Source organism: Phoenix dactylifera, unplaced genomic scaffold, assembly GCF_009389715.1.
Source record: "Phoenix dactylifera cultivar Barhee BC4 unplaced genomic scaffold, palm_55x_up_171113_PBpolish2nd_filt_p 000628F, whole genome shotgun sequence".
Lineage (NCBI taxonomy): Eukaryota > Viridiplantae > Streptophyta > Magnoliopsida > Arecales > Arecaceae > Phoenix > Phoenix dactylifera.
Window position 1 is genome coordinate 218,237 of NW_024068021.1, and position 6,091 is coordinate 224,327.

The following is a 6,091-nucleotide window of genomic DNA, read 5'->3' on the forward strand; positions in this document are numbered from 1 at the left end:
GAGTTCAAAACATAGTCAGATTGGAGAGTTCCAAATCTGATACATATCAAAGTTTTTTTATAAATTATAATCCAATCAAAATATGCATATACAATGTAAAACAGTAAATAATTTAACAATAGTCCAAAAAATATTATTTAATTAATATATCTATTTTTTATTCATATCATCACCTCGTAAAATTTATAAATCACATATAAATTTATTAACAATTTATTTGATGTAAAAATAATATTATATAAATGAGAATCTAGAAAAGGCAGATCATTACTTACTTTTGCAAATGCAATTCAACTAATTGATCTAATTAATTCCAAAAAATTTTCTTAGAGCCTAATATTCCAAATTTTACTCTTCATTAGAATTTCATAATAATTATTTTAAAAAATAAAAAATTCTAAATTCCAACACCTTCAAAGGGCTGACCAAGCAGAAGTGCTTGACATCCAGGTCGGTCCGATCAAGGTGATTTCATTGAATCATGCTCAAACTAGGGCACAGATAATTCAAGAGGGATCAAGAGTGATCAAATTTTGGTAGTGCTGGCAAGAACCAGGGTGGGGGCTGACATGCCACCCGATGACTCTATATCAGGATCCTTCACATAGGTCGATTCAGAAATCACAAAGAGTCATACTTATAGGTCCCACCAACTCTAGAGAGAGAAAGTTCAAGTTGAGAGAGGAGAGAGATAGTCCAACAAGGAAGAGAAAAAGAAAGAGAGAGAGAGAGAGAGAGAGAGAGAGGAGAGAGGAGAGGGAAAGAAGCGAGACACACACTCTTCTTCTTCTCCAAAATAGGGGAGTCCATTTCTCCCTTCCTCCTCGATCCGATTAAAGGGCAGCTATGGTGACCAACCCCAACAGTGGCAGGAGGCGGCGAGGGAGGCTCGGCCAACCTTGGTGGCTGACGGCGGCGAACAAAGGCTGGTGGCGAGACAAAATAGACCAAAATAGGCCTCCCCTATTTGGGACGGTTTTTCGGTGATTCGCCATCCCTAAATAAGGCAAATCAAGCTACAACATAGGAGAGAGAGAGAAGAAGAAGAAAAGGTAGTACTTGCCTTGGTCTGATGAGGGGTTCCGGGGGCTCCTTCCGGCGATAAAATGAGGGAGAAGGTCGAAGAAAAAGCTCAGAATTGATGGCTCTCCACTCGGCGCGAATTCAAGCCAGTCTTCAGAACGTAATGAACTCTCAATCTCATCGCAATCGAGGAGGAAGAAGACTCCAGCCGAAGTCTTCCACTCGATTGCTCTCATGTGCGATGCACACGCACGTGAGGCCCAAAACCAAAGTGGCTAGGCCTATCAAGTGGACCGAGCCAAGTCCCAGGGTCTCGCAATTTGAATCACTATTTTCAGTGCGGGCAAATATACAAATCTTTGAAAGCTTCACATTTTAGGTATCTAAATGAGCGATGGATACGAATTTTGATGATCACGTGTAAGATTTAGTTCTACATGAAATAATTAGTGGGTTAGAGAAGTGTTGATATCAATGATTAGACCCAAAACTTAGTAACTTAAATATTTAGATTGAGCTTGATTTCAGCATGCATATCAAGTTCTTCCAGCGTTAGATATTCCGTTTCTCAGTGGTACATAGAGTCAATCTTGAACTCAGTTTCAGTCATTAGCAGCTTTATTTTGAGGCCGGAATGAGGTTAAATTCCAAACTTGGCTCTTAAATAGAAACGGTAAGAATGACAAAAAGTAAGACTTAGGTTCTAAAAGTTGGGTGGAATTTTTCTTTAATATGATAATGAGTTGCTGCTATAAAGCATTCTCATTTCTCTTCTTTCAAGAACAAAACCTTTTAATCAATCTTTAGGCTCATCTGGCTCCTTTTACATATTCTTTTCTAGAAATCAAGAAAAGGAAGAAATATGGATTTGGATTTGAAAGATTGCCTGGAATAGAATATCTTGCTCTTGAGCTGGAAAGAAATTTTATTTCAAATCCTTCAGAGTAGTGGGGACCAACATGCTTTTGGATCCCACATCTATCACTGGGATATCTCTATCAACCTACTTAAAAGTTCTTTTGCAATTGATCAGTAATTCACTAGCCATCTGCTTTTGTTTGAACATAAGATCTGCACTCAGAGCAACTAGGCATGTATCTTGGCCTATCTTGATCAAGAATGTAGCAAGGACAGAGAGAGAGATAGAGAGAGAAGCTGGTACATTAAAATATCAGCTAACATCTGAAATGAGAAGAATTACCATTTGAGACTTGTTTATTATATAATAGACTAATTTATTAAAGACAATAAAAAAGACAAAATCTCAGACCATATATCAGCACCATGTTGGCCAATGTTAGGATGCAATACTTTACCCAGGCCAACATTATATGGGACAATATTTTGCATATCAGAAGCTCTATTGTTCTCACACAAACCAAAATCTCAGCTGAGATATAGAAAAGCTGGAAACCATGATACAAATTAAATTAATTTTTCATCATAAAGAAAGAAATCATTCTTTTCTTTTATTAAAAAAATCATATTTCAAAATAAACAATATCATAATTTATTATTACCATGTTTTTTTTTTTTTCTGAGAAGAATATTGCCATGAAAGTGGTCTCCTATCAGAATCATTCCTTTTGCCTTTTTCACTTTATGTCTGGGAAAAAAGTGCAGAATTGATGTAACAGTCAAAGTGTAGGCAAAGAATCATGGACATAGTCTCAATCTCAGCAGCAGCAGCTAATATTATCATGCACAACCAAAAGAGATGAAAAATTAAAAATTAAAGTCAGATTTCTCTCCTGAATGGTGGTAGCTAGAGGCTTTAGCAAAACAATAAAGTATAGATGCTATCTTCTTTCTTTATTCACGTTTAAATTTGTGAACAAGAATCTGCCACATGGGTTCCTTTCTCAAGGACTTTGGAGGTGGGTTCCTTGATGCTTCTTGTTGAGTTGCAGACAACCTGTGTTCCTTTACAAGTTACTCAAACACAAGGACCCCTCCCCCTGCAAGAAAGAGGCAGCTGTTGCTTATGTTGTTATGAGAAAATTACAAGGCCTGAGCCATCCTTTTCCAGTATTGTCGTATTGCGTTTTGTCAATTGCCATGCCTGTGTAGGCCATACATAATGCTGCTAAGGACTATTTCACAGATCTCAGACACTAGACTTTGTCTTTGGTCATGCCAACATATGATGGTACAAGATCATATGATGAAAAATAGCTTGACCTACGAAAGACCATATTAGAGGATATGTTTAGCTCTTCATGGATGCATAAAAAGGAGAGAATTATATTTTGCGCAAACCCCCGGTCGATGTAAGAAAATTTTAACTGCATGTTTTATGCGTTTTGCACCTAATATTGTTCACAGCATTGTCTCAAATGATGAGAATAGCCCTTCCCTCTTAACAATTTACAAAGTCCTTTCCCTTATGAAAATGGCACAATTCTAAAGCCCCACTCCAATCTCTCTCTCTGGAATGGTCCATCAGCCAAGCCTCCGACAGTCCTCCGGCCTATGTTTGTGGCTATCCACCGCAATCCTCCGGCCAGGAATTCGAACCATCCAGAGCAATCCTCTAACCCCATCTTTGAGCCGTATGGAGCCCATCTCCCATCTTCGAACAATAAGCCACTTTACCCTAATATTTCTCTTAAAAAACCTAAATTTATGTTATGATCGATAACCTAGGGTTTATGATTATTCATGTTTTGTGAATGTTTTCTTTTATTCATGCGATTTTTTTGTGCCAAACAGACAGAAAATGGCCAGTAGAGTACTATAAATTATTGTTTAGACCAACAATTATGGTTAATTACACTTAGTTTAGGCCAAATGCAAAACGACCGTAAGACATTGTTAGGTTATGCTTGGTTTACTTCCTCTAATTTGATTGCTAACAAGTGTTTGTTTATGGCAAGGATAGCTTGTACATGTTTTTTTTCGTTTTACAAAGTCTTTCCTGATCCAATTTAATGGTAGAGAATGATATGGTGATCCCTCTTTTATGTAAAATATATGGTCATGAAATCTCTGAAATGTGGTCCTATGTTGTTTGGAATCTGTCTGGTTTTAGATAGAGTATTCTTTGGACCTTGTGCATTATGGGTCCACTTACCTAGTTTGCTTGGTCACTATTTGTTGGGATTGCACTGATCTTTTCACTGTAGACTCCACCAAGGTGGGTCATAAAGTTTCTTCCAATCATGAACCATAGTGGAAGTTCTATAAGCCTCATCAACAAATTACAACTTTGATAAGATGAGTGCAGTAGAAACAGAGGACATGATGAAAAAGCAAAGTTACAAGAACTGTACCTAATTCTATTACCGCCAAGGAAGATATTTAGGAGCAGCTTAAAACATTTGAACTATGATAAGGATGTAATAGAAATGCTAGAGGTCATCAAAAGAAGGGACACTAGGGAGTTGATGTTGAGTATAAATTGGAGGAAACAGATACAACCTGGAAGATCCATATTGCCCACCATTCTCTAAGCTAACCATCATTAATGTTAAGGTTGATGAGACAAGGGTTACCAATCCTTATAGAGAGCTAAGTCAGGATGAGATTGATCATCTACGTAAGACAATAGATATCATCATCAAGGAGGAGGAGCCATGTCACTTAGGGTTTTGAATGAGACTGTTAGTACCAAGAGTAACGATGGTGGAGAAGAGCTCAATCATCCAAGGGTTACCATTACGAACAATGATCATTTGCCTCCAGAAAAGAAGCCAATTGATGTCGGTGCTGATGGAAGCAATTTAAACAAGTCTACAGTGTCAGGATTGGTAAATGTAAGGGTTGAATTATTTGTTGATAAGCAGGTTGCAAATGCGAGTAATGTTAGAATGACTAGGCAAAGAAAGGGGAAGGAAAATATTAAGGCGATGGATGAAAGGAAAGAGACCTTCCTGAAGGAGCTTCAGACAAGAAGAAGGGGAAGAGACTGGTTGAACATGCCAGGAGAGAGTAGATGGCAATTACCCTTAAGCCTTGTTTAGCATTTCTTTTAGAGGGCCAAAAAACACTTTTTGAAGGGCCGAAATCTCTTTCGAATGGTTTAAGATGTTTGGTAAAAATATGAAACCACTTTATAGCACTTCCTAATGCTAAAAAAGGTTCAGTAGAGAATGTTTTAAATTGAAGCTTTTAGGTAATAGATTTACTTGAGTTGCGTCAGAAATGTTTTTATTCAAATAAAAGCTTACGTAGGTTCAATCCCAACAACAATTTTTTTAAAAATAATTTAATAAGTTAATAATACTTAATAATAATAGCTTTTGGTATACAATTAATATAATTAATATTATATTATCAGTGTCAATAGTATCATATAAATTTACTATGATAATATTATAATATAATAATTTTATAATGTATAAACATAATAATATCATATTATTATATTATAATAATATTATTTTGTTATAATAATATTATATTATATTATTATATTTTCATAAATAATTTAAAACTTAATATTTATTATATTGTTGAGGTTAATATTAAAAAAATAAAGTATAAACTAAGAATATTTAAATAACAATTTTGATAATACAAAAAGTTGGACAACTGAAAGACCACTTTATTATCCTTTATTATTATTTTCTGATATTGAAAGCACTTTCTCCATTTACTTACCAACTATATGCTAAGTTTTGTAGTACTTACAATAGTAAATTACCAAACAACAAATCACTTTTTATTAAAACATCTACTAACGAAAGCTCTACTGCTCAAAGCTCTCCAAACAAAGCTTTACTTACTACGGGACTGCCAAACAGGGCCTAAAGAGAATTGAGGATGAATTAGATGATGACCTATTCAAGAATAATGTCAACAGAAATGCTGTTAGGAAGAACTTAAGGAAGTTGATGAACGGTCCAAGCTTAATGTTGAGGCAGGATGTGCTTTGAGATGCTAGTTTCAATGGAAAAGGAACCATAGTCTACGAGAACAATGAAATGAGAAGGCTGGACTGTCATAGTTACTAGTGGACAAAATTTTGATAGAACAACTTATCCTGAATTCAATGAACCTTTAGATTTGAAGAGGTTTATCGGGCTTCATGTTGGATGTCGAAGAAGCATTGTGTCGAAATCTAGTG